Source organism: Sarcophilus harrisii, chromosome 1, assembly GCF_902635505.1.
Source record: "Sarcophilus harrisii chromosome 1, mSarHar1.11, whole genome shotgun sequence".
NCBI lineage: Eukaryota > Metazoa > Chordata > Mammalia > Dasyuromorphia > Dasyuridae > Sarcophilus > Sarcophilus harrisii.
The window spans coordinates 141232234-141245411 of record NC_045426.1 but is presented as its reverse complement, the minus strand read 5'-3'; positions in this window follow the sequence as shown (position 1 = coordinate 141245411).

Sequence of the window (13178 nt, the reverse complement as noted above, 5' to 3'; positions counted from 1 at the left end):
AAACAGGAGTTTTTTTTTTTTTATTTGACCTTGAAGTATAGAAAAACATAGGAATTTGTGGTGGGGGAAGTGTATGTATGTGAGTGTGTAAATATGTGTATGTATATGTATGTGGATGTGTGTATGCATATTTTGTGTGTGTGTGTGTGTGTGTGTGTGTTTTGAAAGAATGATTACATCTATACGTTAAAATTTTTACTATGGCAGTTGAAGGAAGAATGGATTGAAATAGGAAGTTGTAAGATCAGTCAGAAGGTTATTGTGATAGTCCAAGAAAGAATGATGAGGATCTGGACTAAGTTTATAACTGTAACAGTTAAGGTAAGGGGAAGAATTTATGAGATATTATAAAGAAATAAGATTTGATGATGGTTTGGATTTGTAGAACAAGTGAGAGTGTTAAAAATTTAGAATGACAAAAGTAATTGGGAGTATATAATACCTTCCACTATAAGAAGGAAATTCAGAAGTGGGAAAAGATTTGTGGAAAAGATAATGAATTCTCATTTGGACTTGTTTTTGAGATGACAATATTACATATGATTTGAAATGTGAAATAGGTAATTGAAGAAGAGTAATGGTAGCTCAGGAAGGAAATTAGGCTTGAATAAATGGCTATGCAAATCATTTGCAAAGACTATGATTGAACTCATGGAAACTAATGAGATCACAAAATGATGTAGTATATATTGAAGAGAAAATCTAGGATACGTCCTAGGGATGTGAATTGGTGGTTGTAACAAATGGATATGAAATGGATAAAGAACTAGCATAGAAACCTAGAAGGAATAGTCATTAAAATAAGGAGAGCCATTGGACTAGAAAGAGTATCCAGGAAGAGAAAATTAAAAAAAAATATCAAATGCTTCACAAATCAAGTAGGAACAGGATTGAGAAGAAGTCATTAGACAAGGAAATTAAGAGGTCAATGGCAACTTTGCAGAAAGCAGTTTTAGTGGAATAATGAAACTGGAAGCAAGATTTCAGAATATCTAGAAGACAGTAAGAGGAAGAGTGATAGAAGCATCACTTATAGATAGTTTTCTCAAGGAGATTAGTTACAAAGGGAAAGATGTGGATGACAATGGAAAGGTTAGATCAAATATGGGCTTTTTTAATAGATGGAGAAACATGCGTATGTTTCTAGAAAGCAGAGGAGTCGTCAATAGACAGGAAGAAGTAGAAGATAAGAGATTATGTGGGAATGATAATTTCAATAGTTTGCTAGAGAAGTTGGAATGTAATGGCATCAAGGGCACATATAGATGGGTCCATTTTGTTAGATAGTAGAATAGCCCTTCTCTTTAAGAGAACAGTGCAGAAAGAGATAATGATAGAAGATGTCAATGATATGAGATGAGAAATGCTTAGTTATGTTTTTCAGTTTTGATTATTAGTACATGACTCAGACAGGAGTTTGGTAAGATGTGATTAGGAAGAGGACAAGGGGTCAAGGGAGTCAAGGATGGAAGATGGTGTTAGGTCCACTTCGTGTATCAGATGTTAAAGATAGGAAGGGAGAAAAACATAGATAATTCAGGAGTTTTGGCACAGAAAAGAGCTGAGAAGTGTAAGGAATAAGAATCACAGAAAGGATAATGAACAAGATTAAGAGTTGTAAGGTATAGGCACAGAAGAGTATGAATGGGTAAAAGAATTTCTGACTTCAGGAATAAAGTTGAGATATTGTGACTGATGGAAAGAACTAAAGTGTTACCATCCATCTCTGTGTGTAATACAGTTAAAGCAGAGTAGTATGTTAATGGATTAAGTAGATTGAAAAGCTTGCAATTTAGGGTATCTGAGGGGGTGTCAATATGTATGTTGAAGTCCTGTAGCATGAGGATAATAGATAAAAAGAAAAACTATGAGATAGATACTGATTTCATTGAGGAAAGGAATATGGCCCACAGGTCAAAAGTAAAAGTCACTAGTGCATGGTTTGGGAGATAAATTTAGATAGCATTAGCATCAAAAGAGAGGGAGTTGCCTAGTGAAGGTGAAAAAGGGAAGATATAGAAGAATCAAGGGGAAAGAGAGGAAAGAGAAGAATTCAATGGGAAAGTGATCAGTGAATTAAGTATATTAAAGTGTGCCAACTGGAAAGTTGTAGAGAAACAATGCTGTCAATTGCAGTGATGAACTCAAATAGAAATGGATACTAGTTGGCTGAATATTAACTTAGAAAGCCACAAATTAACAATATCTATATTATATCATTTTTTTTAGATTTAGATAAACATTTCACAAGTACATTTTTGTCTTGCAGGATGTGTCAACCCTGAGTTTGGCGCCTTTTATAGAGGGAATCATGTTTCTGTGACCAGAATACAGAAAGAATGAGAAAGAAGTTTAAGATGGAAGGGCAATTTTCATTATGTATTAGTAATTCCACAGGGCACAATGCAAAAGATGGGTAGATTTTGAGTAGGATATTTTGTGGCGTAGTTAGGGTTGAGTTGTATAGGCATAAGGAAATAATGGAGGAAAGGGAATGGGGTTTCTACATAATAGACCTTTGAAACATCAATAGAGGGGTACAGGGTGAGTAAAAATAGGCTGCAAAATATTATTGATGAAGAATTCCACAATAGAAGCACAGAAAGAATGTCATTGTAGAGACATATGGTCAGGATCATATAGCAGGATCACATATGGATGTTCTCATGGAAGTTGGATCCATTGGTATTTAGCCAATGTCAAGAGTGCTACAAAAAGTACCTTTGTGGAAGACATGGGAGGACATAGATAAATCATAAAGCATGAGAAAGCATTAAAGACATGAATTATAGTATATATGTCAATAAAAGCACAGTTATATTGAAATATATAGTAGTACAATGGAACGAACATTGACAGGATCTGGGTTAAAAATCCTTCTTTTGGTGATTACTACCTGCATGAATCTTGTAAGTCATTTAACTTCTCTGGTCTTGGTTTCCTCATCTATAAATTAGAAGGTTGAATTAGATGGCTTCTCAGATCTGATTAAAGTCTACTTGTTTTGAGCCTCTCATTGAAGTTGTAGAATTAGTATTCATTTAGGCTGTCTTCTTGATTAACCCTGGATCTATAATTATTCATAGAGGGCTTCTATTTATTTAATATTAATTCCTAATGGAACTTTGTTCCAGGGCCAGGCTCCTTTTTTTTGTTCTACTTTTGGGTAAGGTGATCTTCCTTGTTTGATTACTTAAGTTCCTATGTTGACTTACCTCTACTACTTATCAACAAATGAGATTTTGTACATTTTGTCTCTGACTTGGGCTAATCTGTTTTTCTTTCATTGTCTGTTAGCTCTCTTGTTCCAGAGAGCTTACCATATTGATGCCAAAGTTAGTGCAGATGCCTAATCAGTGCAATCCATTGTAACCCAGATCTAGCAAACTCAGGACATCTATTTTAGCTTCGGTGGTAGGTGGGCTTGTATCATTATGCCTGACAATTGTATTTCTAAATCATTATTTAGCCTGTTCCTACTTTCAGTGTTTTATTCATAGCCAAAGGTCTATTATATATATATAGTGTGTGTGTGTAATCAGGTGATAATACAATGCCCTATAGATAGTAAAACTGGGTAGATATTTGATGAGGAGGATGTAGTGATATCCTAAACTTCCCTAAAATTCTTTTGGCTCTTGTACTCCACGTAATGAATCTAGACTAGTTGATCTTAGATTTCCATTTATAGAAATATTATCTGTCAAACCAGCTTCATGCTGCTACAAATGTATATAGCTAAGAAAAAAGAATGAGCTAACTACCATGAAATCTTCATTCATCTCCTCCCTTTTAGGACATAAGTTTAATTTTAAAATAGCATCCCTCCCCAATTACACATCAAGAAAATTTTTAGCATCCATTTTTACACAATTTGAGTTTCAATTTTTTCTCTCTGTGTCCTTCCCCTCCCCTTTTCAGAAGAAGCTAGGTAGTTAAATGATGTAGTTTAAACATGCACTATTGTGTAAAACATTTTCATATTAGTCACAGTTGAGAAAGAAGAAAGAGATGAAAAGGGAAAAAACATGAGAAAATTAAGTGAAAAAATGTGCTTCACCTGGGATTCACAGTCCATCAGTTCTTTATCTGAATAGAAATAGCATTTTCCTTTGTGAGTTCTTTGTACTTGTAGATCATAATTTTAAATGAGAATTCAAAATCTGTGAAAGTTCTGCAAGAGATGATCCAGTTAAACTGAGTGGATACCCATCAATTGGAGAATGGCTGAATAAATTGTGGTATATGAATATTATAGAATATTATTGTTCTGTAAGAAATGACCAGCAGGATGATTTCAGAAAGACTTGGAGAGACTTACATGAACTGATGCTGGGTGAAATGAGCAGGACCAGGATATCATTATATACTTCAACAACAATAGTATATGATGATCAATTCTGATGGACCTGGCCATCCTCAGCAACGAGATCAACCAAATCAATTCCAATAGAGCAGTAATGAATTGAACCAACTACACCCAGCGAAAGAACTCTGGGAGATGACTACGAACCGCTACATAGAATTCCCAATCTCTCTATTTTTGTCCATCTGCATTTTTGCTAATTGTACAATTTCAATTGCTAATCACAGGCTAATTGTACAATTTTCAAAGTTCAATTCTTTTTGTACAGCAAAATAACTGTTTGGACATGTATACATATGTTGTATTTAATTCATACTTTAACATATTTAACTTGTATTGGTCAACCTGACATTTGGGGGAAGAGATAGGGGGAAGGAGGGGAAAAGTTGGAACAGTTGGTTTTGCAATTGTCAACACTGAAAAATTACCCATGCATATATCTTGAAAATAAAAAGCTATAGTAAAAAAAAAAGAGATAATCCAGTTAAAGGGAAATTTTATAATAAATGGATAATGATATAAACTTAAATTTACAAAGTAGAGTAAAACAAAAGGCAGAAATATTTATATATTCCAATGGATAATCATATTCATTGCCTTATTTCCTGCCAAAATAATTGCTAATTTTCAGTGAAAAGGAAGGAGACAATTCAGTGCATTTTTCTTTACAAGGTGCAAAGATTCTTCTGATATCATTTAGAAAAATACAACTTTATTTTCTAAATAATTTTCTTGCCTGGGAGGAAGCTCACTCTTTCCACAGAGCCTAGCTTGGTCTTAGACAATTTGTCTTGGAAAATTGACTTGTCAAGTGTATACTTCAAAGGATTCAGTTCTACACAAAGTTCTCCTAATACTCCAGATTGCCCATACCACAGTGCTTTGAGTGTGCCCGTGCTGCCCTACTTTGAGTATGTTTATGGTTAACTGTGAGGAAATTCCTTGCATATTTTTCTGATCTGAATCAGAGAAACAATCCCAATCAGCTACAGAATATGAAGTAACTTTAGTAAATATGTACCTTATACAATTACCTCTTACCATCGCTCACTGTTACTTAGGACCTAGAAAACATGAGTGTATATGTAATTTCTTAATTGTCTTCCTTAGTAAATCAGGTTACCAGAGACAATAATAATGCTTAATAGTCAAGACTAAAAAGAAAGAATAAATTCAAATACTACCAAATGAACAGAAAATATAGCTGACATAAGTTGTTAATAATGAAAATACTGACTGGCTAAGAAACTCACTGACGTAGTAGCTGTCTGAAAGCATATTGATTCTGTAGTACATTAATTCCTTATAGGGAGGAATTAATGTCAAGAAGTGAATCATAGGGCAAAATATAAGATACTTTCAAATGTGTTTTCTTAGCTCATAGTGTACTCCTCTGTGGCAACTCCTAGTCGTTAAACAATTCAGACATAACATTATCTTAGGGAGTAAAAAGAATAAAAATTTCTCTTAGAGGAAAACACATAACCCCTAGGAACTAATAACTTTTAAGTCAATGAGTGAACTTAAAGCATGATTTTAAAGAATTACTTAAAAATTAATATGTTAACAAAACTCATTACTCAAAAAAGTAAAATTCAGTGGATAATGATTCAATGTTGTATTAAATTTTTAAAAAATGCTAGTACTCGACATCATTATGGAAACTGACATGTTAAAAAACACAATGAAAACTTTTGTTGCCTTTCTTTGACCCATCTGAAATAAGAACATAATTATTTTAGGAACATAATAAGTGTTTGGTTTTACATTGAATTATTTGGGATATGTGAGTGATATAGTCATAACAAGGGTGGGATAAGTGGGGGTTTTCCCCAGTTCACTAAAATTTAATGCTGACAATATTTGCAGCTTTTTAGCAGCATGAAAGGTACAATTGAATGTACCATCTACTTAAGAATGTTCTGTTAAAATATAGAACTATCCGCATCATGGCAATAGCCACATTTCAAATATGAAGCCTACAGCTTCCTCCATATTCATTTGATATGAAAAGGTCACATTTTATAGTAGCTGTTGAAGTTATGATTCATGCTTGATCCCTGGATACAAATTTTTCTAGCTATGAAACAAATGGTGTCTGAAGTTCCTTCTAACTATAAATTGCTTTTTAGGAGAAAGAGATCGCTTTTAAAAGATGCCTAGATATTTTAGTTACTATTGAAATGGTGAAATGAAATTAAGTTAGTGTTTACAAAAAGGTTCCAAAAAGCTGGAAAAAAACTCACCCAATTTGTATATTAGGTTAATTTCCACCTCCAATTTCTTTGAAGAATATATTAATAATTGGACAAAAATAAGGCAGTCCATAAAATTATATTTATTGATATTTACCAATTGGCATTTCTTCTACTCTTGGTTTCACATTTTTTTTCATGTCCAGTTATAGGAATTTTTCTTCAATTGACTCAAATAGCTCTTGATGGATCATCTATTAACTTAGGGACATGTAAAATTGCTCATGATAGTGGTGATCTTATCCTTAGAATAAAATTCTCTTAGTAGTTAAGTCAATCTTTTTATTACCAACTCCCTAGTGTTCTGGCTCTTTCCTGATCTGATAGAACTAGATGTTTTATTCTTTTTTTTAAATAGCATTTTATTTACAGGATATATGCATGGGTAACTTTACAGCATTAACACTTGCCAAACCTCTTGTTCCAATTTTTCACCTCTTACCCCCCACCCCCTCCCCCAGATGGCAGGATGACTAGTAGATGTTAAGTACATTAAAATATAAATTAGATACACAATAAGTATACATGACCAAAACGTTATTTTGCTGTACAAAAAGAATCATACTCTGAAATATTGTACAAGTAGCTTGTGAAGGAAATAAAAAATGCAGGTGGGCATAAATATAGGGATTGGGAATTCAATGTAATGGTTTTTAGTCATCTCCCAGAGTTCTTTCTCTGGGCATAGCTGGTTCAGTTCATTACTGCTCCATTGGAAATGATTTGGTTGATCTCGTTGCTGAGGATGGCTAGGTCCATCAGAACTGGTCTAGATGTTTTATTCTTGTGAAGAGTAAAATTCTCCTTCTGCAAGATAACAGAAATTTTAACTATGAACCCATCTCGTTATGGGCAAATGGAAAGAAGAATTCAGAATGAGATTTTGAAACAAATAATTTATTTGAAATCCAAGGACACAACCTGGATCATCATATAGACATTCACAAGTACTTAGTATAAAAAATTGCCATGCGCCTTATCATTTTAGCAACAAACAAAAATATATCAATAATTATGGTTTATTTAAATTTTTGATAGTAGTTTTTTTTATTTTCAAAATGAATACAAAGATAGTTTTCAACATTCACCCTTGAAAAACTTTTTGTTCCAAAATTTTCTCCCTCCGTTCTCCTTACTTCCTCTCCTAGGAAAAAGTAATTCAATATATGTTAAGCATATACAATTCTTCTATACATATTCCCACATTTATCATTTTGCACAAGAAAAATCAGATCAAAAAAGGAAAAAAAATAAGAAAAAGAAGCAAGCAAACAACAACACAAAAGGTAAAAATACTGTGTTGTGATCCTCATTCTGTCCTCAAAGTCCTCTTTCTGGATGCAAATGGCTCTCTCTATCACAAGTTTATTGGAATTGGCCTGAATCACTTCATTGTTGAAAAGAGCCAATCCAATTATGACTTTTTTTAAAGTTTTCTTTCCCTTTCTTTCTTTTTTTCCCCAAATAGTGTATATCACTGTGAGCGAGGAAAAAGTACAACATAATAATATAGATTCACATTCAATCTATATGTAATTTAAGTAAGGCTATTACTTCTTTAAATAGAAATTACAAAGAAATAAGTACCTTTTAACATAATGTATTACTTGCTGGTCTTTTTTCCACATAAAAAATATAAATATAAGTTACAAATGAAATAAGTACCTTTTAACATAATGTGTTTGAGGAGTTTTTCATTTCCCATTGCTCTGGCATTCCCTCCTCCCCATTTTTTGTTGTGCATTTTTCTGTCTTTCAAAGAGCATCTCATTAATATTTTATTTTCATCCCAAAGCAGGTTTTTTCTTAAATTTCATTTACAACTTTAAATACTTCTTTTACTTACTCTGGATTTCAATTTCAGTGCTTTTCCTTTTCTTCAGTGCATCATAATATTTTTATCCCCTTCCATAATTTCTTTCAAGAGATAGATCTTCCTAAAACATATTATCTTAGATTTTTAACCTTTTATAAAAGTACAATGATATAGTTATCTGATTTGGGAGCTAATGGGATATCCCCTATAAGAACCATTCTTTAGTACTTCTCAGTTCCTGGATGAAATGTGACTGACAACTGCTACATGATGTTTCTTGTGCTGCATTAGGATTAGTTATCAGTTTTTGTTCTGTCCATAAATTTGGGAATCAGATATACAATGCACTGTGTGCAGTTTCTTGCACTTTTAAAAAATATAAGCTAGGTGATATAGTGGATATATAGGGGGTAGACAGGAAGACATCAATTCAAATCTAGCCTCAGACACTTACTAGCTATATATGATCCTGGGCAAGTCACTTAACAGCAGTTTGCTTGTTTCCTCATCTGAAAAAAAGGAGATAATAACACCTGCCTTGCAAGGTGGTTGTGAGGCTTAAATAAGATAATGATTTTAAATGTTTAGCATAGTGCCTAGCACATGAGTACTATATAAATGTTAGCCAGAATTGTTAATAAAATTACAACCATTTAAATTTATAGTAACAAAATTGACAGCAGCAGCAACAACAATAATAACACAGTTTCATTTCTGTCTTTCCATCTCTAGAGCCTAGATTAGTGTCTTATACAAAATTGATACTTCCCTGCTCATTTAATTGAATCAATTTAATTTTCATAATATTTATGCTTTATTTGCTTAAACTAGATTATAAGCTCCTTTAGATTTTATTATGTGTGGTGTGTATGTGTGTTTGTGTGTGTGTGTGTGTGTGTGTATCCCAGTATTTATCATAGTACCCTGTCAAAAGGGGAAGCCAATTCTTACTTGCCCATTTGTTGTTATACTGATAGGTTCCAGGTGTTAAACTCAGTACCTGAAACTCCTTCAAAGGCTGATTAAAATATAATTAGGAAATTATACCTCCCCCAAAGAATGAAATGGAGATGATGTTAATTTGTGGTTTTCTAAGTCTAGATACCATTCGCAGAATACTGAGTGTATACCACTAATGCAGGGTAAGAATGAAGTATAACCACAATATCACATATTTGAAAATTAACTTTTTTTCCAAAGATATGAAAATATTTGATGAAAGATATGAAAAAATAGATATTTTTACTCCTTCTCTTCCTAATTTCCTTGGTAGATATGAGTGTATTATTTGTTTGGAGATAAGTAGAAGACAAAAACATACAGACTAAAATAATAGTGTAATGATACCTTATAAAAATAATACATGCAAAGCACATTCAGGACTTGCCTTGACATGTGACAGTAACCCAGTCAACTGATCACTTTATATCCAAAAAGGATTTTCAATTATTCCTGTTCTAATCTATAGCACACTATGAACAGACCTCATCTAGGAGTACAATATTGTGAAAAGAAGGGGTTATCCAGGACCTGAGTTTACAAATAGAAGGGATGTTCCAGTTAGGTGGTGAGTGTGAAGTGCTAGAGAGTAGACTTTACTAATTAGATGCCAAAAGTTGAGCCTAGATTTGCACAAATGTGCTGAATCACTTGGATGTCCCAGATGAATTTATGGCCTTATTGAATGCATTTCTAGCTACATACCTTTATAAGTGGGTTATAGTCTATATATCTAGAATGAACACCCATTCAGTGAGATTACAGATGTATTTGAGTTTTAAATTCTCTTGTCATTTTCTTCTTAAGACCTAAATTGTTAACTAAAAATACCAAATGCAACTTTCTCACAGCTACAATGTTATCAGAAAGACAGAACCATGTAATGGAAGATGTATTAGACTTGGACTTAATCTACTCTCTTACAAAATAATATTATGTTTTGTAGGGATTTAAGCCGGGGAAATAACATTAGACCTGGAGTTAGAAAGTCCTGAATTGACTTACTAACTGTGTGATCCTATTCAAGTTACTTAATTTCTGTCTATCTGAGTTTCTTCAACCATAAATTAAGGATAATAACAGCACTCTTCTCACTGAATTATGTGAGGATCAAATGAGATGTCAACTGTAAATTGCTTAGCACAGTGTCTGGCACATAGTAGACACTTAATTAATATTTGTTTGCATTTTTACCTCCCCTTATACCCGCCAACCTACTTCACCCTCCATGCCAGTTCACCAAGGTACACTGACTCTGGCAAATTAGTTAACTTGCAGTTACTTTTCTGATTTCTAGATTGTTCCCCATCAAAGACTATGAGAATCAAATAGGAAATACATATGATATTATTTTGTAGCCATAAAGTAATATATGAATGCCACAATTTTTTGTTGAAATTCAGAATGGAATTGTTGCTACTTTCCTAAAGTTGGACTTTGTTACAGGCCAAACTGGGGTCTTAGTAAATCATAAAAGCAAAATAGGAAAATTGGAAGCTCAGAGGTCAATGGCTTCATTCTAATCTGAGAACAAGAAAAGGTCTAGTGCTAGGAGTCAAGAAATCTGGGGCTCCTTATGTATCAAATGAAGTCAGATTAGATGATATGGAAGTTTTCATCTAGTTCTGACATTCTTTAAATATATAGAAAAGAAAGGATCTGGGATTGAGGAAGGGAATTAGATTGTGTTCATGCATGATACCTTGAAAATAAGATTTCATTTCCCCCTTTCCTAATAAAGAAAAAAAAAATGCTTTTATATATAAAGCCCTATATGAAATTAGTAGGCTAAGGCCAAGAATTTGTTGTTGGGATCCTATAAAAGAGTAACGTAAACCAATTATTCAGGGCAGTTATAACAATATTATCACATTATTAACTAACAAAAATAGTCTAGTATGTAACATCTCCCATAGTGTCCTGTACTCTATATAGATTCACAAAGTGGGAGTTGATAATGATGATTATACAAGCATGAGTTTTCCTAGCCTTGCATATAATTTAGTCAAGTTTTTTAATTAAACTATTAATATCCCATGGGCTCTTTTGATAGATGAGCTTGTTTGTTATGGCTCAGATGTACAATAATTTTAATTTGTCTAAAAGTAACCATAAGTCTTCCATATAAAACTCTGCAGACATTAAAATAATCATTTGTAATCACAATTTGTCTAGGCAATATGCAGCCCAAAGACAGTAGTAGCATAATAGGCCAAGATGTTGTGAACAAATCTCTGCCCTTGTGTGTGTGTACACACACACACAAGGGCAGAGATTTGTTGTTGTATGTATGTGTGAGAGAGGTGATAATTAAATCTTAGGGAATTAAGAACAATCTGCTAAAGGGAAATGCCACATTTATCATACAAAAGCTACTTCTCAAATTCCCTTTTCAGAATACTCCACAGAATCTCAAACTTCATTATGCTTTTATTTTTCATTTTTATGATTCATGAAAACCCAAATTGCAATATAGACTTATTTGTATTCCAAACCTCAGTAGCCTGAGAATGGTGTACAGTAATTTGTCATTTTTATTTACTGAGCCTGGAGGTAATAGGTATGTCAGATTTGGATATACTGTTCAATGGCTCTTTAACTGAAGTTTTAAAAATAATAATACTGTAAAATAAATTGTTGTACTGGAAAATAGGACTGCAGAAAAATTCAGAGTCCTCAAAAGTACTCATTATCATTTGGCTATAAAAACTACTTATTAATATTTACATTTGTTACTGTGCAAATACTTAAAAATCATTGTAAAATCCAGAGGCTTAACTGACTTCCCTTTTCCTTTACCAGGTCAAAAAGAACTTTCAGCTTTGTCTCATAGGATTTCTTTCTATTACAAATAAGAAATCAGAATGTTAAAATGAAAAAAAGACACAAATTTAATAATAAATTTATATAATATATAAAAAGGCTGCACTGGACTGGTGTTCAGTTTGATGGCTCCAGAGAGTGGAAGGAGATTATGTTAAAGCATAAATGGAGCTTTAACATTTCTAAATCCAGAAGGCCTAATCTAATCTAATCCTTTTCAATCCAATTTCTTAAAATGCAGCCTAGACATCAGATTAAAGCATGTTCTTTGCTTTCCAAGCCATTACAGAGCGATTTAGCAGCTGTGCTACTCTCTCCATTTTTAGTGTGTGTGCTTGTGTGTATTTGTTTCATGTGTGTCTGTATATATGCATGAGTAGACATATATGTGATTATATTTTAGTTCATATTTATATATATAGTTATAATTTTGGTTAATAGATCTAAATATTTACTTATATATCATATGTATATGAGAAATATGAAATATTATATATATATATATATATATATATATAATTGAATTGTAATTGTTTATATAACCTGCCTATTTGCTGAGGGTTATTAATATCCTTAGTAAGGAAAACAATTATTATTGATTAATATATTCTTTTTTCTTTTCTTCAAGCTTCTTTCCTTCCATCATTCCTTTTTTCTTCCTCTGTCTGATATATTAATAAGATGCACTATGACTTTGCCATCAGTCATTTCAATAGTTTGTATTTCTGAAATAGGCTTTCTAACTCATTTCTTGTCTTTATGCCCCTAACTGCAGTGATTGCCACCAGTTAGATAATAATTTCAATTAGTATAGTTTAGACTAAATGTGTAGACTTATTCTGGACATAGATTATTGATATCTCAGACATAAATCATTTGCTCTTGTATTTGAATGTTTTTGTGTAAAAATGTCCTTATC